We start from the raw sequence: 23,308 nt of genomic DNA, 5'->3' as shown, positions 1-23,308 counted from the left end.
AAGTGGATCTCAAAAAACAAACTCTTCCTAAACACTGAATAAACTGTCACAATGATCTTTGGAATGGGACCTAAATTACACAAATTACAAAATTCCCATCTTCACATCAAAACAAAATCCAATTGCACCCTGACCGCAGTCCACTCTTTTAAATACTTAGGTATATTTTTAGACCCCAATCTATCTTTTGGCCTCCACATAGAAAAACTTGCATCTAAATTTTATCCAAAACTAGGTGCCCTGTACAGAAACAAATCCTGCCTCAGCCCTACAGTAAAGGAAAAGATTGTACAGCAAATGTTGATGCCGATCATGGATTATGGGGATGTAGTATATGCACCTGCACCGCAAACTCACCTTAATAAACTTAATACATTGAATAACTCGTTCTGCCGCTTTGTGCTAAAATGTAACTACAGGACCCACCATTGTGACATGTTAAAAGTACTAAACTGGCTGTTGCTGGAATCCAGATGCACCCTCCATCTTTCCTGCCTTGTGTTTAAGAGCCTTTCTGGGAAGCTCCCACCCTACCTGAGCAGAATGCTCTCCCCTGCTATTCCCACCTCCTATAACCTGCAATCCAATAACAGCACATTATTTAGCTTGCCTCAATACAAAAATAAAGCCAATCAGATTGAGCTCGCATTCTATTGGCTGATCAGAACAGCCAATAGAATACGAGCTCAATCTGATTGGCTGATTGGATCAGCCAATCGGATTGAACTTGAATCTGATTGGCTGATTCAATCAGCCAATCAGATTTTTCCTACCTTAATTCCGATTGGCTGATAGAATCCTATCAGCCAATCGGAATTGAAGGGACGCCATCTTGGATGACGTCCCTTAAAGGAGCCTTCATTCGTCGGTAGTCCGTCGGTAAAGAAGGATGTTCCGCGTCGGCGGGATGAATATTGAAGACCCCGCTTGGAAGATGACATCGCCCGGATAGAAGACTTCTTCAGCGCCTCTTGGAAGATGACATCGCCCGGATGGAAGACTTCTTCAGCGCCGCTTGGAGGATCACTTCATCGGATGGAAGATTTCTTCAGCGCCGCTTGGAGGATAACTTCTGCCGCTCCGGGTCTCCTCTTCGGTTCCATCGCTGCTCGGCTGAGTGAAGATGACTCAAGGTAGGATGATATTCAGGGGATTAGTGTTAGGTTATTTTAATGGGGGTTTGGGTTAGATTAGGGGTATGTGGGTGGTGGGTTTTAATGTTGGGGGGGTTGTATTTTTCTTTTACAGGCAAAAGAGCTGAATTCTTTGGGGCATGCCCCACAAAATGCCCTTTTAAGGGCTGGTAAGGTAAAAGAGCTTTGAACTTTTTTAATTTAGAATAGGGTAGGGCATTTTTTTATTTTGGGGGAGGTTTGTTATTTTATTTGGGGGCTTAGATTAGGTGTAAGTAGCTTAAAATTGTTGTAATATTTTTAAAATGTTTGTAACTTTTTTTTTATTTTTTGTAACTTAGCTTTTTTTATTTTTTGTACTTTAGTTAGTTTATGTAATTGTATTTAATTGTAGTTATTTGTAGGTAATTTATTTAATTAATTTAATGATAGTGTAGTGTTAGGTTTAATTGTAACTTAGGTTAGGATTTATTTTACAGGTAATTTTGTATTTCTTTTAGCTAGGTAGTTATTAAATAGTTAATAACTATTTAATAACTATTCTAACTAGCTAAAATAAATACAAAGTTACCTGTAAAATAAATATAAATCCTAAGATAGCTACAATGTAATTATTAATTATATTGTAGCTATCTTAGGGTTTATTTTACAGGTAAGTATTTAGTTTTAAATAGGAATAATTAATTTAAGTATAGTGTAGTGTTAGGTGTAATTGTAACTTAGGTTAGTTTTTATTTTACAGGTTAATTTCTCTTTATTTTAGCTAGGTAAGCTATTAAATAGTTAATAACTATTTAATAGCTATTGTACCTAGTTAAAATAAATTGAAATTTGCCTGTAAAATAAAAATAAATCCTAAGATAGCTACAATATAATTATTATTTATATTGTAGCTATATTAGGGTTTATTTTAAAGGTAAGTATTTAGTTTTAAATAGGATTAATTTAGTTCATAATAGAAATATTATTTAGATTTATTTAATTAATATTTAAGTTAGGGGGTGTTAGGGTTAGTGTAAGACTTAGGTTTAGGGGTTAATAATTTTATTACAGTGGCGGCGGTGTAGTGGGGGGCAGGATAGGGGTTAATAAATTTATTATAGGTGGCGACGGTGTAGGGGGGGGCAGGATAGGGGTTAATACATTTAATATAGGTTGCGGCGGGGTCAGGGAGCAGCGGTTTAGGGGTTAAACTATTTATTTAGTTGCGGCGAGGTGCTGGATCAGCAGGATAGGGGTTAATAACTTTATTATAGAGGGCGACGGTATAGGGGGGGCAGGATAGGGGTTACTAGGTATAATGTAGGTGGCAGCGGTGTCCGGGAGAGGCGGTTTAGGGGTTAATACATTTATAAGAGTTGCGGCGGGGTCTAGGAGTGGTGGTTTAGGGGTTAATACATTTATAAGAGTTGTGGTGGGGTCTAGGAGTGGCAGTTTAGGGGTTAGTAACTTTATTTAGTTGCGGGGGGCTCCGGGGGTGCCGGTATAGGGGGTAGAACACTGTAGTTAGTGTGGGTGCTTAGTGACAGGCTAGCAAGAAAGCTGTGAAAAAGCCGAAGAGTAGCGAGATCGGATGAGTGATAACTCTCACAGTCTGCTGCTCATCGCCCTGTACTTGGTGCGCTGCTTTTTGACAGCTTTTTTAATAACTTAGGCCAATTTTTGCAGGTCCACGGCGGCGATGTGAGGCGAGCTTAGGCGGGCGTATTGGGCCGGCGAAGGCAGGAAAAGTAGACACGTTTATAACTAACCCCCTTTGGCTACTGTGGGAATAGCCACTTGACATCTAGATATTTCCCATGTGAAAGTATGGCAATATCTGTGCTGTAAGATGTATCTGTTGTGCTGGGTTTTTCTACTTTCTCAGCTCGTTTGGTATCAGTTGTACTGTTGGCTGGTGACTCTTCTGAATTGTGTATCTTTGTGGTTTTACTTGCCAGTGCAGTCTTCCTCTTCATCCTCATGCTTTGTTTGGTTTTTATAGAACTGATGTTTATAGATGTTGGAGATTTGTGGTGTTTCTGATATATTACTGTGTTTTATTAGTTCCTGTATATTCAGTGTTTATAGTTTTGTTTTCTTCTCTCATTTCCCTTAGCTCTAAGTGTCATGTTTTTAATTTATCTAAAGAAGCTTTAATTTCAGCTTATGCTGTACTGTATTCAGCTTTCAGCCTTGATAATTCCTCTGTGAGATGCTCTATGGTATCCTCACATTTTCGTTGTTCCACTGGATAAAGTCTCTCTGTAGTTGTGATAAAGTGTCTCTGATAGTGCTCAGGGAGGGGTCAAACAAAGAGTCACAGGGGGATGAATCACTGTTTAACTGAGTAGAGGTTAGAGGTGTTGCCTTGCTCTTGGTCTGTAAGGAGGATGGTTTTCCATTCCTTAGCAAGAGATTGTAAAGGGACAGTCTAGTCAAAATGAAACTTTCATTATTAAGATTGGACTTGTAATTTTAATCAACTTTCCAATTTACTTTTATCATCAAATTTGCTTTTTTTCTCTTGGTATTCTTAGTTGAAACTAAACCTAGACAGACTCATAAGGGCCTATCAAAGATACGCTCTCTGTATTCAGCATTGCACCAATGGGCCGCCAGCAGGGAGGTGTCAATCAATCCGATCAAACTCGATCGGGTTGAATTGTGGCGATTCCTGTCCGCCCGTTTAGAGCAGGCGGACAGGGTTATGGAGCAGCGGTCTTTAATAACTTCTGTTTCTGGCGAGTCTGAAGTCTCGCCAGAAACACGGGCCCTCAAGCAACATACGGAGCTTGATAAATGGGCCTCATATACTAATTTCTAAGCCTTTGAGGGCTGCCTCTTATCACAGGCTTTTTAAATCTCTTTTCAACACAAAGAGACATAAAGTACACGTGGGCCATATAGATAACACTGTGTTCAGGCACAGGGGGTTATTTAAGATTTAGCACAAAACAATGCTAAATGCAAGACAATAGATAATAAACAGTCACAGTCATGTGATCAGGGGCTGGAAGAAGGTTCCTAGATAAAAGGTAATCACAGAGGTAAAAAGTGTATTATTATAACTGTGTTGGTTATGCAAAACTGGGGAATGGCTAATAAAGGGATTATCTATCTTTTAAAACAATAACAATTCTATGGTAGACTGTCTCTTTAAGTCATGGAATGTCTTTTCAAATTCCTCTAAATTATTCTCTGTAGGCACCTTATATAAACAGGTGGACGGACAGGTTCTCAACTTGCAAAGCTGCCCACCTTCACTACATACGGGCAGCGGATCTGTTGATCCGCTGGCCAGTATGTATCATTACACACTCAATGCAGTGTGCAATGCCTGCCCCTTCATTCACACGCCTAATCGCATAACTGAAGGGGCTGTCAATCACAGAGAGCAAACAAGCTCTCTATGATTTTCCTTCGCCTCCTCAGAGGTGGTGTAGGCTGTAATGACCGTTGCTTCTTACATTGCAGGAAGAATATTTTCTGACATCTTTTAATTGCTTCCAGAGGGCTTTTAACTTTTAGTATCATGCTAGACCACTAGAGCATTTTCTGTTTGTTTTCATATAGTGCTGCAGACAAGTGTACACTTCTGAGCTTACTTTCCTGCTTTTCAACAAGGGATACAAAAAGAAAATTTGATAATAGAAATAAATTAGAAAGTTGTTTAAAATCACATACTCTATCTGAATCATGAAAGAAAATGGTTGGGTTTCATGTCCTGTTAATTACTCTTTATATCTGTCCCTAATTCTGCTTAGTGAAAGAGATTAGACTAGGAAATCTAGGTTTCAATATGGCAGCACCCATTACTTTATAGAAACTTAAACTTTAGACAAATGTATTAAATATTTAAACAACTAATTTCATTTTGCAGAATTCATCTCTTTACTTTACATCTACATCTCAGGCTAATGTTTGCTTTGAATACATAATTATGTATAGCATACATTTACTGTGTAAAGTCCTTTAAATGTCCTTTACTTTACATTTTTTTAGGCAGCAAAAATGTTTAAATGTTGTTTTCATATGGATGAGAGAAATTGAATATGTTTCTCCAACTGATTAGAGATAACATGTAAGCAGCTTTACAAGATCAAACAAGGGTATGTTTACATTTAAACCTAAAGCAAAGTTAGGAAAATTTGAAATGCAAAGGTTCTCTTGCTAAAGAATATAAATATATCCCCCAAATCAGAGGGTGGAAGTTGTCTCTTAGGCTGATATTATATTTGCATATAAAACCATTCGAAAGAATAGTTTAGCCCTCTAGATGAGCTAGAATAATATGAAAAAATAAATAAAATGCCACTCAGAAAAGGAACCATAGTAAACCCTCTGACTGCCAGGAAGTTTAAAGGAACATGAAACTTAAAATGTTTATTTCATTATTCATAAAAAAACTATGCAATTTAATAAAAGTTTCTAATTTAGTGCTGTTATGAAAATTACTTCATTTTCATGATATTATTTGTTGAAGAGATACCTAGGTAGGTATAGTGCATGTATGGAGAATAGTATGGCAGAGGTTTTGCAAGAATGCTTTTGAGTACTGACTGCAGCAGTACACTAACAGACACACAGAAATACTCAGGCACACAGAAATATCAACTCACTAACAGACTCACAGAAACATTACTGAGACATACACACACATTCAAAGACACAAAAACAATTACAGAAACTCACATAAAAAGACTCATATACGGAGCTAATTTGCCAAAAACTATTAATTAACATTACTTTTAAGCCATAAATTTGGTCTCAACTATAAAATGTATTATCTCTAACTGAGAAATAACTTTAACGGCTGTCTTTCATCATCTGAGTGAACTGTTAAAATGATTCAGCAGACGGATCAAGCCTAGTTAAAACTCTGAAAACGCCATTCAGGCTTAATTGACCGAGCAGCTATAATCCTAAAATCACACTCATCCACTCCACAATCACTCCGGATGGTCGGGGATCCGCTTCTGTAGTGTAGCTTTTGCCACACTTATCCTAGTGACAGACTGGAGGGCCGGGGATCTAATCCGGAACAAGCATCAACCATAATACTACACAGAGTAGTACCAGCTTAGCCATTTGAAACGAGGCTTATAGGCCTACAACCATACAACCCATCGCAGTAATCTTTAGGCAATCCTTACATCCTACCGGCAGTTGGAGTGTCTTTGGGGGGCCGGAGATCCGCTCTGAAGACACCCATAGCACCAAAGGCCGGCTGATTCAAGCCCTCAGGCTGAAGATAAATATAACTTCAAGCATGATTTGGATCACATAAGTTAACCTTTAAAAACCTAAGACTCTGGGCTTAATATTACCACGTGGGCCTACACAGATTAATCACTGTACTCTATCATTTCCCACCTGCACGTAGCAGGTGGGTCATATCCACTATCCTATTTCCCACATCGCCATGAGTTGGTAAACCTCCCCGGAGAGAAGTACTAAACATTCCTAATCTTTGTTGAGCAAGGGCTAATATAAAAGGCTAAAACAAGCTACAAATGCAAGTTCAACACTGAGAATTTAAACCATATAAGAATTAACAGAATTATAGCTAACAGAATTATAGAGGCCCCTTGGGACACATTTACTTTTCACCCCTTATTCTGGTGTCAGCTGGGAGGAAGGGATACCATGAACGGAATTTGTTGTTGGCCTATATCAATTGCCCCTTTATTCTCTTCTTTATCTGCTGATTTTTATTGTTTGGAAATCTCTATTACAATGACATCATAACAATAAGATGACCAGGCGGACCCCCACATACCTTAACCATCCACTCCCCAACCTAGCAGGGGTTTATAAATGACAATGGGCTGATTAAGCACATTTTCTCTTCTTTTCCTTGTTGGTTTATGTTTGACACATAGCTTCATAACCATGAAAGGGCACACAAAATCTGTTAAAGAGTATATATATATATATATATATATATATAAATTGCAGCAAAAGAATAAGCTGATTGAGCCAGAATCACCAACTGACAAGTATTACACTTCACCAGCCACTCCTAGTTCTTCACCTTCAAGCATTCATTCATCTACTAATGTGGAACAAATCAAACAAATATTTCATGAGGAAACGAGGGCAGAACTGGCCGACCTCAAGCAAGACATCAATAGCATAAGTGACAGAACAGCGTCACTTGAGAAAAAAGTGGACGGCATATCTGAAGAATTGCCACTACTACTGTTACTGTAAAGGCTCAACAAACCCAAATTCAGAAACTTGAAGAAAATCTAGAAGATCTAGAAAACAGATTGATGAGATCAAATATACACATTAGAAATCTTCCTGAAAATTATAGCCACCTACAAGAAACAGTGTAGAAGAGTTTCTGAAAAGACAGAACAAATGGAGTGCCACACCGTGCACCAAAAAGTACAAAAGCGATCTAAGTGCAGTATAAAAAGTATCACTTTAATTCATAAAACACAAATAAAAAATGCACACTCACAATGTATAACCTCAAATGTCTGAGGTATGTTCCAGCATATATATGTGTAAGATTGATGATCCACCAGCCTGTTAATTCCCCCTCCACAGCAGCAGGTATCCACTTAGACAATCATGGAATCAAGCAGACAGATAACTTAAGTCAGTGGTGGTTCAGGGTAAGTTAGTACATACAAGGATCAGTGAATCTTCACAACCGAGGACTGTGTATAAAAGCAGGAAAGCGGATACTCTGTAATAAGTCGGCTCCATTGTAATCGCTCCCATTAGATCACCTGTGTTCTTCGTTACAAAAAGATGGGCTCCTCCTCGCTTTGTCAGAGGCAATGCCCATCTTGCTCATCTGATTGGGTTTATGGCCGTAATACCGCCACAACCCCATTGTTCATTGGACTTCCCAGGAGTGGGCGGTAACTGTAGAGGAGTATACTCCTATGTGTTATCTCGGACATGCTTGTTATTCGATTCACTTAACCACATAACCCATCTGCTATTACGAGAGGTTTGTAGCAACACAGAAAAAAGTAGCACAGGATAACATATTGGAATATAATGAACAGTAAGTAAATAAATACAGCGCACATAAGCATTGACAATGATATAAATGGTCAATTGAATACATGCACACTCGGTAATTAAAACATAAAAAAAATCTCTTCCGAGTAAAATACATAAATACATAAATAAGAAAAAAGAAAGACAGTGTTTAAATACATAAACACACAAGATTAATTCATAAAAACCCACCAAAATAGTAAATGAGTTAAAAACAGCGTTGAGCCTATGCACAGAAATATTTCTAAAAAGCAACTCCAATTTATAAGGCGAACATCCTATTGTTCATTTCATATTTAAATACTGTGTATACCACATACGTTAATAGTAAAAACATTAATAAATGGTCACTAGACAAAAAGTAAACTAAGATAATTGTATATATAATATAATTGGTTAGTTATACAATAGCACCAATAGACTGTACCATCATTTGATCCAAAAATATAACTAACTAAATTATCATTGTATGTATCATATATAATACCCAAAAGATTTGTCCTCAATCTGTCATGGCTCACAAATATAGAAAGAGAGAAGAAGGGACATCTAATCTGTCATATAGAGGCTGTATAGAAGATAGGGGGAAAAACTAATCAATGCATCACTAAACTAGCATGCAGCCCTTACAGGTCAAGGAAAGCTGCAAGATCTATATCACGGTTTAGACCCACTGGATCTATAGAGCCCAACTTGTGGATCCAGTAGGTCTCCCGCTGTCTCAGACGTAGAAGACGGTCTCCTCCCCTGATAGAGCTTTTGACATGTTCAATAGCTACTTTAGTGAGCCCTGTACTATCTTGACAGTGTTGCATTAAAAAATGTGCTGATACACCGCGACTATCCAGACCATTGTCTATATTCCTAAGATGCTCATTGAAACGTGTTTTTACAGGACGCTTCGTGCGACCTATGTGAATTTTGTCACATGTGCATCTGAAAAGATAGACCACATAACATGTTTTACAAGTCATTAATCCTTTAATCTTGTATGTATGGTCTCCTTTTTTAATCCCAAAAGACTGGTTCTGTTTCTCTATATGCGCACAGCACTTGCATCTTTTTCTGCCACATTTGAAAAATCCTTGTGTATTCTTCTTTAACTGCATTGGTTTAAGCAGGCTAGGGCTAATTCTGTGTCTAATATTAGAATTCCTTTTAAAAATGACTTGTCCTTTCTCACTTAGGATATCTTTTAGAACAGGATCTTACATTAGACTTGGTCAGTGTTTTCTCATAGCTTTCTCAATTTCTCTTGAGGCCCTGTTAAATTTAGTCACTAGCTGTATCTTCTTTTTACCTGTATTTCCAACATTGATATTATCTTTCTTTTTGTTTTTGATTAGCTTTTTTCTATCCATGTTTCCTACTTGTTCTGAACGTCTCCCAATAGATCACCTCGATATCCCTTTGCTAAAAATCTATTTGTGATGACTTCTGCAGCTATCTGATAATTATTATCTTTTGTGCAGTTACGTCTGGCTCTCTGAAATTGCCCCAGGGGAATGTTATTTTTCCATTTCTCGTGGAGACCACTTCGGGCATGGAGATACCCATTTGTATCGGTGAGTTTTCTGTATAAATTTGTGTATACACCTCTTCCTTCTTGTATAATTTCAAGATCTAAGAATGTAGCCTTCTCTTTACTCCATTCCATAGTGAATTAGAGACTCATAAGATTCCTGTTGGTGTATTGTACAACACTCTTTAATTCCTCCACTGAACCCTGCCAGATCAAAAGAACATCATCTATGTAACGATACCACTAGATAATATTGCTCTTATAAGTGTTTTTCCTTTTGAAAATAAATAGATCCTCCCACTATACCATGTAGAGGTTCACAAAATTAGGGGCAAACTTTGTGCCCATTGCGGTACCTCTTATTTGGAGGAAGAACTTATTTTCAAACATAAAATAATTATTTATTAAAATGAATTCCATAGCTACTTCCAAGAAACTAATTTGGGTATCATTAATATAACCACTTTACTGGCAAAGTATCTAACGGCAGCAATACCCAATGCTTGGGGGGTGGAGGTATATAAGGAGCATACATCCATCGTAACCCAAATATAGTCCTCCTGCCAACGCATTCCCTCAATAATTTCTAATATATGTGGGGTGTCTCTTACATATGACCGTAAGCATGGTACTATAGGTTTTAAAATATGGTCGACATATTCTCATAATTTGGTGGTGAGACCTCCTATCCCCCATACTATCGGCCTCCCCAGGGGATCCACCAACCCCTCATGAATTTTGGGGAGGTGATAGAAAATAGGCAGGACAGTTCTCAACCACCAAATATTGAAACTTAGTGTTTGTCAACACAGAACTTATTTTACCTGATCTAATCAGACTCTCATACTCCTTCAAAAAATTCCAGTCGGATTACTGTCCAGAGTTCGGTATGTCTCCTTATCCCCTAATAGGCGGTGGGTTTCTTTAACGTAATCCATTCTTCCCTGGGTTACTACCCCTCCGCCCTTATCAGCACTGCAGAAAACTAAGTCCATAGCCTCACTCAAATTCTTTGTTCAGCCGGGGTTAAATTACTTTTATGCGTTTTCCTCTTCCTATCCTTTAGACAAATATCTCTTAGCTCTTTTTCCAAGAGTTTTTCAAACACAGGAATACAATTTCCTTTTGAATTCACAGGATAGAATGATGAATTTCTTTTTAATAGGCTATGATTTGTATGCATATTTTTAGCCTCATTCTCAAGCTTTTGTGATATATTAATAAGGGCTGTATCATTGTCTTCAATATTTCCCTCAGCCTCTAAACTCTCACGAATAACCAAGTATTCATCTCCTTTTGTCAAAACTGCATTCTCCTCTGCTACAACATTTTTTAAATTAAAATGTCTAGCAAGGGTTAATTTTCTTATGAGTTTCTTGGTGTCAATATACAACTCAAAGTCATTTGGAGCTATCTCAGGGGCAAATGAAAGTCCCTTACTCAAAAGTGCTTCTTCATCCTACAAGAAACAGTGCTACAAATATTTCAGCAACTATTACCAGAGGCTGACGAAGACCAATTCCTAATGGATAGAGTTCACAGAGCTCTTGCTAGCTCCCCTACACCTTCTTCAGCTAGAGATATAATACTCAAGATGCACTACTTTCATATCAAAGAACAGTTGATGCAAGCAACCCGCAATTTTCCTAAAGTGATATTTGACAAAGATCTTCCACCTATCACCCTTAGAAAAATGTGAGAACTTAAACCAATTGTATCAGCATTAATGAAAGTGCAAATCAAATAACGATGGGGCTATCCATTCAAGGAAAGTCAAATTGTGAGGTGCACTTAAAGACACGGGTTTCATAAAAAGATAGACTTTATTGTAGAATTCTTTAAAAACATCCAAAGTGTCAAAAAGACAACATGTAGTCAAATGGCATTGTGAGCGGTTAGTACTCCACTCCAAGGACTGTCTGCTGATGCATTTCGGCTCCAAATTCCGTAATCGTAGCTACAGTCTATAGTTCTCATAAGCCATTTATGCTCAATGAAGCATGATGATTGGGTAAAAACCTTTACCTGGAGTGGAGTACTAAACACACCCACTTGTACAATTGTTACAACAATTTAAGTTGCAACTGTGTTCATTAACCCAGCTTACATTTGTAATGAAATAAAATCCTAAACACTTAATCAGCTTTTGAGCATAGCGCTTGTGAACGGATCATAATACCTCTTAAAACCAATTGCATAAAGAGTCCCATTTTCCAACATATGCACAAATTGATTATATACTTTAGAAAACCATTAAAGCTTATACATATGTACATATATAGACTAATATTTAATCTCTGTTGCACGATAAGCTTTATCAAAGGAAAAAAACTATTTAGTTGCTTTATATATAAGCAACCAATGCAGGCTATGCACATATATCCTGCATTTAAAGAAATTAGATATCCTTGACAGTATGTCAAAATTGACTATAACAGCATATATTCTTGTATTCTTGGACCCACAGACCCAAGACTACTCCCAGAAATTTAGCAGGTCATATTCAGAGTTAAGACCATCTGGTACCCTAGTCCTGAGTCTGGGAATCCAATATACCTCTCTCTTAGCCAGTAATTTATCCCTATTACCTCCTCTCTCTTTGCAATTAACCATTTCAATTATGGTCCATCTAAAAGAATGTGTACTTTTATTATGGGATTGCTTAAAGTGCTGTACCAATGGAGTGGTTAATGTGCCTGCTTTTATATTGGAAATATGCTCTCTTATTCTGTCTCTCTAGTTGTGAGTCCTGTGTATTGAGCCCCACACTCAATACAAGTAAGCAGATAAACCACATAAATTGTTCTACAATTCAAGCATGAGAGGTGCTTGAATTTTTCCCCAGTGACAGTGCTCATAAATCCTTCTCCTGGTTGCAAATACTCGCACGCTATGCATTGTAAATAGTTACATCTATAGAGGCCTTTAAATCTCAACCAGGATGAGCCATCAGACTTTTCTGGCCTAAGTTGTGTAGGCGCTAGAATATTCCCAAGACTGGCTCCTCTCTTAAATGCATATTTGCAACCTTTTGCTACCACGTCAACTAGGCCATCATCAGCCTTTAGCATATGGAAATGTTTCCTAATAATGTTACAGACTTGATGGAACTGATTACTGTATTGGGTTATGAAGAATACCCCTTAAAGTCTGTTTTTATCACTTTCTTTAGGTTTCAGGAAATCCTCTCTATCCATAGCTAATACGCTTTCTCTGGAGGCTCTTATTTCACTTCTCTTGTAGTCCCTTTCACAGAATCTCTCCTCCAGCTCCGAAGATTGTTTTTCAAATTCATCATCTAAAGTGCAATTTCTCCTAAGTCTAATAAATTGTCCTTTCAGGACTGATTTAAAAACCCATTTGGGATGGCTACTTCGGGCATGGAGGAGGGTATTGCCTGCGATGGGCTTCCTAAAAACTTTTGTAGTTATTCTACCCTCCTTTGTACCCATCAGAGTAGCATCTAGAAAATTTGTTGTATTGCCACCAATCCATTCAAGCTCAAATTCATAGCTGATAAGATATCTTAGAGTAGGCTAGGGCAGAGAAAAAAATGTGATATGTGCTTGGTTATAAGTACTCTATGTCAACACCTATAAAGTGTGTATCCAAGCGTCTCTGTTAAAATTATATATTTATGCTAAAATATGAAACATAAAGTGCATTCACAAAATAACATAATTTATGTAGGAACTTACCTGATAAATTCATTTCTTTCATATTGGCAAGAGTCCATGAGCTAGTGATGTATGGGATATACAATCCTACCAGGAGGGGCAAAGTTTCCCAAACCTCAAAATGCCTATAAATACACCCCTCACCACACCCACAATTCAGTTTAATGAATAACCAAGCAGTGGAGTGATAAAGAAAGGAGTAGAAAGCATCAACAAAAGAAATTTGGAAATAATTGTGCTTTATACAAAAAATCATAACCACCATAAAAAAGGGGTGGGCCTCATGGACTCTTGCCAATATGAAAGAAATGAATTTATCAGGTAAGTTCCTACATAAATTATGTTTCCTTTCATGTAATTGGCAAGAGTCCATGAGCTAGTGACATATGGAATAGAAATACCCAAGATGTGGATCTCCACTCAAGAGTCACTAGAGAGGGAGGGAATAAAATAAAAACAGCCATTTTCCGCTGAAAAAATTAATCCACAACCCAAAAAAAATAAGTTTATTTCCATAATGGAAAGAAAAAAACTTAAATCAAAAGCAGAAGAATCAAACTGAAACAGCTGCCTTTTTCTACCAAAAACTGCTTCCGAAGAAACAAATACATCAAAACGGTAGAATTTAGTAAATGTATGCAAAGAAGACCAAGTTGCTGCTTTGCAAATCTGATCAACTGAAGCTTCATTCTTAAAAGCCCACAAAGTGGAGACTGATCTAGTAGAATAAGCTGTAATTTTCTGACCCGACTCCAAATAAGCTTGATGAATCAAAAGTTTCAACGAAGAAGCCAAGGAAATAGCAGAAGCCTTCTGACCTTTCCTAGGACCAGAAAATAAAACAAATAGACTGGAAGTCTTCCTGAAATCTTTAGTAGCTTCCACATAATATTTCAAAGCTCTTACCACATCCAAAGAATGTAAGGATCTTTCCAAAGAAGGAAGGGACAACAATTTCTCTATTAATGTTGTTAGAATTCACAACCTTAGGTAAAAATTGAAAAGAAGTCCACAAAACTGCCTTATCCTGATGAAAAATCAGAAAAGGAGACTCACAAGAAAGAGCAGATAGCTCAGAAACTCTTCTAGCAGAAGAGATGGCCAAAAGGAACAACACTTTCCAAGAAAGTAGGTTAATGTCCAAAGAATGCATAGGTTCAAATGGAGGAGCCTGTAAAGCCTTCAGAACCAAATTAAGACTCCAAGGAGGAGAAATTGATTTAATGACAGGCTTAATACAAACTAAAGCCTGTACAAAACAGGGTATATCAGGAAGTATAGCAATCTTTCTGTGAAATAAAACAGAAAGAGCAGAGATTTGTCCTTTCAAGGAACTTGCAGACAAACCCTTATCCAAACCATCCTGAAGAAACTGTAAAATTCTAGGAATTCTAAAAGAATGCCAGGAAAATTTATGAGAAGAACACCATGAATTGTAAGTCTTCCAAACTCTATAATAAATCTTTCTAGAGACAGATTTACGAGCTTGTAACATAGTATTAATCACTGAGTCAGAGAAACCTCTATGACTTAGTACTAAGCGTTCAATTTCCATACCTTCAAATTTAATGATTTGAGATCCTGATGGAAAAACGGACCTTGAGATAGTAGGTCTGGCCGTAACAGAAGTGGCCAAGGCGGGCAACTGGACATCTGAACCAGATCCGCATTCCAAAACCTGTGTGGCCATGCTGGAGCCACCAGCAACACAAATGATTGTTCCATGATGATTTTGGAGATCACTCTTGGAAGGAGAACTAGAGGCGGGAAAATGTAACCAGGAGGATAACACCAAGGAAGTGTCAGTGCATCCACTGCTTCAGCCTGAACATCCCTGGACCTGGACAGGTATCTGGGAAGTTTCTTGTTTAGATGAGAGGCCATGAGATCTATCTCTGGAAGACCCCACATCTGAACAATCTGAGAAAATACATCTGGATGGAGAGATCACTCCCCTGGATGTAAAGTCTGGCGACTGAGATAATCCGCCTCAGAATTGTCTACACCTGAGAGATATACCGCAGAGATTAGACAGGAGCTGGATTCCACCCAAGCAAGTATCCAAGATACTTCTTTCATAGCTTGGGGACTGTGAGTCCCACCCTGATGATTGACATATGCCACTGTTGTGATATTGTCTGTCTGAAAACAAATGAACGGTTCTCTCTTTAACAGAGGCCAAAATTGAAGAGCTCTGAGAATTGCACAGAGTTCTAAAATATTTATTGGTAATCTCGCCTCTTGAGATTTCCAAACCCCTTGTGCTGTCAGAGATCCCCAAACAGCTCCCCAACCTTAAAGACTAATATCTGTTGTGATCACAGTCCAGGTTGGCCGAACAAAAGAAGCCCCTTGAACTAAATGATGGTGATCTATCCACCACGTCAGAGAGTGTCGTACATTGGGATTTAAGGATATTAATTGTGATATCTTTGTATAATCCCTGCACCATTGGTTCAGCATACAAAGCTGTAGAGGTCTAATGTGAAAACGAGCAAAGGGAATCTCGTCCGATACTGCAGTCATGAGACCTAAAACTTCCATGCACATAGCCACTGAAGGGAATGACTGAGACTGAAGGTGCCGGCAGGCTGCAACCAATTTTAAACATCTCTTGTCTGTTAGAGACAGAGTCATGGACACTGAATCTATCTGGAAGCCTAAAAAGGTGACCCTTGTCTGAGGAATCAAGAAACTTTTTGGTAAATTGATCCTCCAACCATGTTTCCGAAGAAACAACACTAGTTGATTTGAGTGAGATTCTGCAGTACGTAAAGACTGAGCTAGTACCAAGATATCGTCCAAATAAGGAAACACCGCAATACCCTGTTCTCTGATTACAGAGAGTAGGGCACCCAGAACCTTTGAAAAAGATTCTTGGAGCTGTTGCTAGGACAAATGGAAGAGCAACAAATTGGTAATGCTCGTTTAGAAAAGAGAATCTCAGAAACTGATAATGTTCTGGATGAATCGGAATATGAAGGTATGCATCCTGCAAGTCTATTGTGGACATATAATGTCCTCGCTGAACAAAATGCAGAATAGTCCTTATAGTCACCATCTTGAAAGTTGGTACTCTTACATAACGATTCAAAATTTTCAGATTCAGAACTGGTCTGAATAAATTTTCCTTTTTTGGGACAATGAATAGATTTGAATAAAACCCCAAACCTTGTTCCTGAAGAGGAACTGGCATGATTACCCCTGAAGACTCCAGGTCTGAAACACGCTTCAGGAAAGCCTGAGCTTTTACTGGATTTGCTGGGATACATGAGAGAAAAAATCTTCTCACAGGAGGTCTTACTCTGAATCCTATTTGATACCCTTGAGAGACAATGCTCTGAATCCACTGATTTTGCACAGATTTTATCCAAATATCCTTGAAAAAACTTAATCTGCCCCCTACCAGCTGAGCTGGAATGAGGGCCGCACCTTCATGCGGACTTAAGGGATGACTTTGGTTTCCTAAATGGCTTGGATTTATTCCAATTTGTGGAAGGCTTCCAATTGGAAGCAGATTCCTTGGGGGGAGGATTAAGTTTTTGTTCCTTATTCTGACGAAAGGAACGAAAACGGTTAGAAGCCTTAGATTTACCCTTAGGTTTTTTATCCTGAGGCAGAAAAACGCCCTTTCCCCCAGTGACAGTTGAAATAATAGAATCCAACTGAGAACCAAATAAATTATTACCTTGGAAAGAAAGAGATAGTAATCTAGATTTAGATGTCATATCAGCATTCCAAGATTTAAGCCACAAAGCTCTTCTAGCTAATATAGCTAAAGACATGGATTTAACATCAATTTTGATAATATCAAAAATGGCATCACAAATAAAATGATTAGCATATTGCAGTAAGCGAATAATGCTAGATAATTCAGAATCCAATTCCTGTTGCGCTAAATTCTCCAATCAGAAAGTTGATGCAGCCGCAACATCAGCCAAAGAAATTGCAGGTCTGAGAAGATGACCTGAATATAAATAGGCCTTCCTTAGATAAGATTCAAGCTTCCTATCTAAAGGATCCTTAAAGGAAGTACTATCTTCCATAGGAATAGTGGTACGTTTAGCAAGAATAGAAATAGCCCCATCAAGTTTGGGAATTTTTTCCCAAAACTCTATAGATTTTGCTGGTAAAGGATACAATTTTTTAAACCTTGAAGAAGGAGTAAAATAAGTACCTGGCTTATTCCATTCCTTAGAAATCATACCAGAAATAGCCTCAGGAATAGGAAAAACCCCTGGAGAAACCACAGGAGGTTTAAAAACAGCATTTAAACGTTTATTAGACTGAACGTCAAAAGGACTGGTTACCTCAATATCCAAAGTAATTAACACTTCTTTTAATAAAGAACGCATATACTCTACTTTAAATAAATAAGTAGATTTGTCAGTGTCAATGTCTGAGGAAGGATCTTCTGTATCAGATAGATCCTCATCAAAAGAGGATAAATTATTATGTTGTTGGTCATTTGAAATTTCATCAACTAAATGAGAAGTTTTAAAAGACCTTTTACGTTTATTAGAAGATGGAAATGCAGACAAAGCCTTCAGGATAGAATTAGAAACAAATTCTTTAAAATTTACAGGTATATCATGCACATTAGAAGTTGAAGGAACTGCAACTGGCACTGTACTATTACTGATGGATACACTATCTGCAGGTAAAAGTTTATCATGACAACTATTACAAATGACATTCGGCCAAATAATTTCTACAATTTTACAACAAATGCACTTAGCTTTGGTAGAACCGATGTCAGGCAGCAATGTTCCAGCAGAAACTTCTGAGGCAGGATCAGATTGAGACATCTTGCAAAATGTAAGAGAAAAAACAACATATAAAGCAAAATTATCTATTTCCTTATATGACAGTTTCAGGAATGGGAAAAAATGCAAATAGCATAGCCCTCTGATAGAGAAAAAGGCAAGAGGCAAACATCAATGGGGTATTGAAATATTGAAAAAGTTTGGCGCCAAGTATGACGCACAACTTAACTTAAACTTTTTTGGCGCCAAAAATAACCAGAAATGACACACTCGCGTCACTAATGACGCAACCGTGTGAAAGGTTTCAGCGTCAAGTATGACGCCGGAAATGACGAAGTTGCGTCATAGACGGTTTTTTTCGCTCCAAAAATATTTTCGTGCCAAGAATGACGCAATAAAGTTAAGCATTTGACGCACCCGCGGGCCTAATACCACCCGCAATTTGCAAGAAGTAGTCAATTGAAAAAAAGACTAAACCCAAGGTAAGAAATACATTTTTTAAAAAAATGTTTATATTCCCCAAATATGAAACTGACAGTCTGCAGAAGGAAATACATGAACCTGACTCATGACAAATATAAGTACAATACATATATTTAGAACTTTATATAAATGCATAAAGTGCCAAACCATAGCTGAGGTGTCTTAAGTAATAAAAAACATACTTACCAAAAGACACCAATCCACATATAGCAGATAGCCAAACCAGTACTAAAACAGTTATCAGTAGAGGTAATGGTAAATTGAGAGTATATCGTCGATCTGAAAAGGGAGGTAGGAGATGAATCTCTACGACCGATAACAGAGAACCCATGAAATAGACCCCCGTTAGGGAAATCATCGTATTCAATAAGTGATACTCCCTTCACTTCCCTCTGACATTTGCTGTACTCTGAGAGGAATCTGGCTTCAACAATGCTGAGAAGCGCATATCAACGTAGAAATCTTAGCACAAACTTACTTTACCACCTCCATAGGAGGCAAAGTTTGTAAAACTGAATTGTGGGTGTGGTGAGGGGTGTATTTAAAGGCATTTTGAGGTTTGGGAAACTTTGCCCCTCCTGGTAGGATTGTATATCCCATACGTCACTAGCTCATGGACTCTTGCCAATTACATGAAAGAAATAATCATATTACAATAAATGACATGGATCCATGTAACACAATGAGCTCAAAAAATAAAAATGAAAACAATTGATAGTAAAAATAATGCAATTAATTCCTGGATTATGGCGTGGACCACGTTAATGGTATTAGTCTATTAGTCCCAGAGAATAGTCTATAATAAAACTGTGTTCCAATCTTAAAGTGATGATGTGTCGAAAAAATATGCCAAAAAATGTGTATAGTTATTAATGTGCAAAAGAGTTGATGTGCAAAAGAGCAATATCCCTCAAAATTTCAAAAATAAAAACACATTAAAAAACTGAAAAAAGACGAGTGAAAAATGGGATAAAAAATGAATAAAAAATGTAATAAAAATAAAAAATATGAAAATATTAAAGTGTGGGTAAATACCCCAAAAATAATAAAAATCTCCAAAATATGATATTATAATTCCATTGAGAGTTCCATTGGAAAAAAAATAAGTGAAGGGAAATCCTATTATGGAGAATGCTGGGTTTTTCAAAGAAGATCCTCCAATGTGTAGTGCTCTGAAACCTAAAAACAGAAAGCTACAATAATGCAATAACGCTAAGGACTATTTGTAAATAAAGAAATAGGGTTACCATATACTGTCAACGCGTTTCGGCTCTATCATAAGCCCTTACCACATACAAAAATAATAATGCCCATATAATTATTATGCAAGAAACCCATTTCAACCCATTAACTTTAAAAACTAACCCTTGATAACTTTTTAAATACAGAAGCCTCTAGATCCCTAAAACTCAAAGAAAATAACTAGAATAACTTCTATACCCCAAATCCAAAAACCAGAGGGCCTAACCACCAATCACCCACAACATATCGCAGACCCCTTTGCAAACTATTATCAGACTCTTTACGCACTACCAACAAATGACAACATCTCCAAATCAAATTCTGAAACATCAGACTTCTTAGGAACATGTATTCTCCCCAAAATAGCAACAGAATATTTAAAAAAAAAAAAATACCCCTAAAACTTTATTAGTAGTTTATCTATACTGCTTTTATAGTCTGTTGGGAGTACTGGAGCCATTTGGAATATGTTATCACATGCTTATAATGCTGTTGCTAAGCTTCTTTAAAACATATGTTTACCATTAAGCAACACTGCAGCAATATTTATCAGCGACACACTGCTCCTTATGGTTCACAACAGGCAGCTGCCTAGGGATTCTGGGGAGAAGAAAGATCTGTGTTTTTTTTTTTTTATTTTTTTTTTAAATTCAGTGGAAAATCTGATTTCTACATTGTAAGTTCCCACGGGAATAGGACCCTCAATTCCCCCTGTTTTTGTCTGTAAAATGTTGTCCTATCGTATTGTTTCTCCATTGTACTGTTATCCCTGTACCCATGGGCAGCGCTGCGGAATCTGTTGGCGCTTTTTAAATAAAGAATAATAATAATAATAATTTCTAGCTAAGGAATGTGATCTGGATTTCAGTTATACAAATGGATTTATTTCTTGTGGAAATCGCTTTGTGAGTAAAAAAAAAATACTTTATTAGAATACACCATGAAGCCTTCTTTCTCTGGCAAAATCCTTGGAGTTGTATTAAATGGATAATCCTCCCTTGAATAAAACTACTTTGTGTTTTCTTGCTGTGGAGTCATGTCCCTTTTCACCATCACAGCTATGGCAGTCGTCCTTATCAACCCTAGTGAACTATAAACCTTCAGAACTAAATTGTGCACAACCCTGCATTTCCTTTTATTCCTTGAATGAATTTAAATGGTTTTGCTGAAGCATGTTAATATTTTTAATGTGAAAAGGAAAACTCTGTACATTTGTATTCTTAATATATTTTTTTGTTTTGTTTATCACCCTTTCAGAGAAACCTAGGCCTTTAGCTAATTTAGGGCTAGGTTACGAGTGGTGCTCTAATTTATTACGCTTTATACCAACCAAGTGGCTGGTTATTGCTACCGTGAGCTCGCAGTAGCAATTAACACTCAGAAAATGAACCAGAGGTCAGAAGTTCATTTTCAAAATAAATAAAAAACCCTGCAAAAATCAGTTATGAGGGGTCAAAGTTGGCTGGCGCAGGATGTTATAAAAAAAGGCACTGAAAAGTACTTTTACATAAGGGTCTATGGGAGCTGTGTGTTCCCTATAGATATATGTATATGCTTATATACATATATATTTATGTGTTAATATGTGTATATATATGTTGCTTTTTGCTGCCTGTCATTGATTTTACATGTTTAATGTATAAGCTGGCATTTTGGGGCTGCTACAAATCCTTGATACAAGTGTCACAAGAATAAGATTTCTACAGCAGGATACAAGCTTCCGATTGGGACTTTTTATCTTGAATAAAACGCTCTGTGTTTTTGGTTCTATTGATATATAACACAGATTATAGGGCAGCTGTGCTCTCCTTTCCTATTTATATTATTTATTTGTGCTAGCCTGACAGCTCTTACTGCACAGTTACCCTTATCACAGGGGATTTCTTACAAATTTCCCATGGAGAACTCACAATTTTATTCCTTAATGCCCCTATCTGCAAGGGATTATACAGATATTGACATTTCTAAAATATTTTCTACAGATAAAGCTAATTACACATTGCCTTGCCTGTTTGATGAAATGGAGAAACTTTTGTTAAAAGAGCATAGATTACAGTGGGACATTTGGACTATGGAAACCTATACCAAACTTAAAATAATACCACGTGGTTTACGTTTAACCAAATTTCCAACTTTTGAGGTTACAGATCTGGACTTTGTCAATTCATGGAATGAGATACTTTCTGACTGTTCATTACGTTTAATGGCTTTGTTAACTTCTTATAAATTACATATGTTGAATGCAGTTAGAGAAGAAATTGCAATTTTACAGGCAGAAATGAACAAAAGGCTAACTGATACAAACTTTTCAAGGTTTGATGTGATATTGAAAACTGGTGTGGCAGAGGCCAAACAAGTAGTTCTAGAGACTAAACATATCAAGTTTATCAGGGATCAGTCAAACTATGCTAATAATAGTGTTTATGTCTGGAAGCGTTCTGAAAGGAGCTCTTCTAGGAGAAATTATAGGGGAAGGTCTAGGAGTAGACGTAATAATAGTAAGAATAACAATAGAAACAATAAGTCTGAACAGTCTAACCAGTCTAATCAATCACATAACTTCAAAAAAGTTACATACTCGGATAGTGAGTTTGAGTCAGGCGATGAAAGGGGTGCCTCAGGAGGTGAGGAACCACCAAAAGGTATTTTAAAAGTAACTCACACATCTAATGAGAAACCTATAAATGATTTACATAATCAACAGGCCACTAGTTCTAAAGACATACATTCACTTCAGAACCCACAGCTTCTAAATATGTTTATATTAGTGACATCACGCCCACTACACATACTCAAGGGTCCATGGTTTCCAATGAAGATCTGCATAATATGGCGCAGGTTTTTTGCCTTCCCCCGCAAAAAACGGGGATAGGTCAAGGGACCAATGGCGAAGCAGATCGGTACAAACTGAGGGGGAACAGGGGCAATCGGGGAAAACAAAAATACAAATAATTAATAATGTGATTAATTTGTCAGATAATACTTTGACACCATCTCAGCTTTCAGTACTTGGTTATGGTCTCAATTTTTCACCAACTAATAACTTTGACATCTTTAAAACATTACTAGATGTCAATAAGCTTATCAGAAATATCACTCTAAATAAATTTTATAATGACACCCCGGAAAATGCCCCTGATAATGCTGAATTTTCTATCAGAAACACAAGCATTAATCCAAAAACCTCCATTCACAAAGCTTCCTTTAAGGAAGCATGTGATACTCTAACTCTTGAACATCTCTTAAGGGAAGGTTCAGAAGATTCTGAATCAGATAGACTAAATTCCCATGGTGGTTTCAGAAACCCCTCTACTTTTTATCCCATACAGCATAGGGGCCAGATTCTGGAAACTTTTTTCAAGAGAGTGGAGCGTGATCTTTTGGAACTCAAATCCAATAGCTCACATACTAAACAAAATCTTACTAGGCAAGAAAAAGTGGCTCTGGAGGAGTTGAGATGCAGGGAGGACATAGTTGTCC

This window comes from Bombina bombina, chromosome 2 (assembly GCF_027579735.1).
Source record: "Bombina bombina isolate aBomBom1 chromosome 2, aBomBom1.pri, whole genome shotgun sequence".
Lineage (NCBI taxonomy): Eukaryota > Metazoa > Chordata > Amphibia > Anura > Bombinatoridae > Bombina > Bombina bombina.
This window is presented reverse-complemented; position numbering follows the sequence as displayed.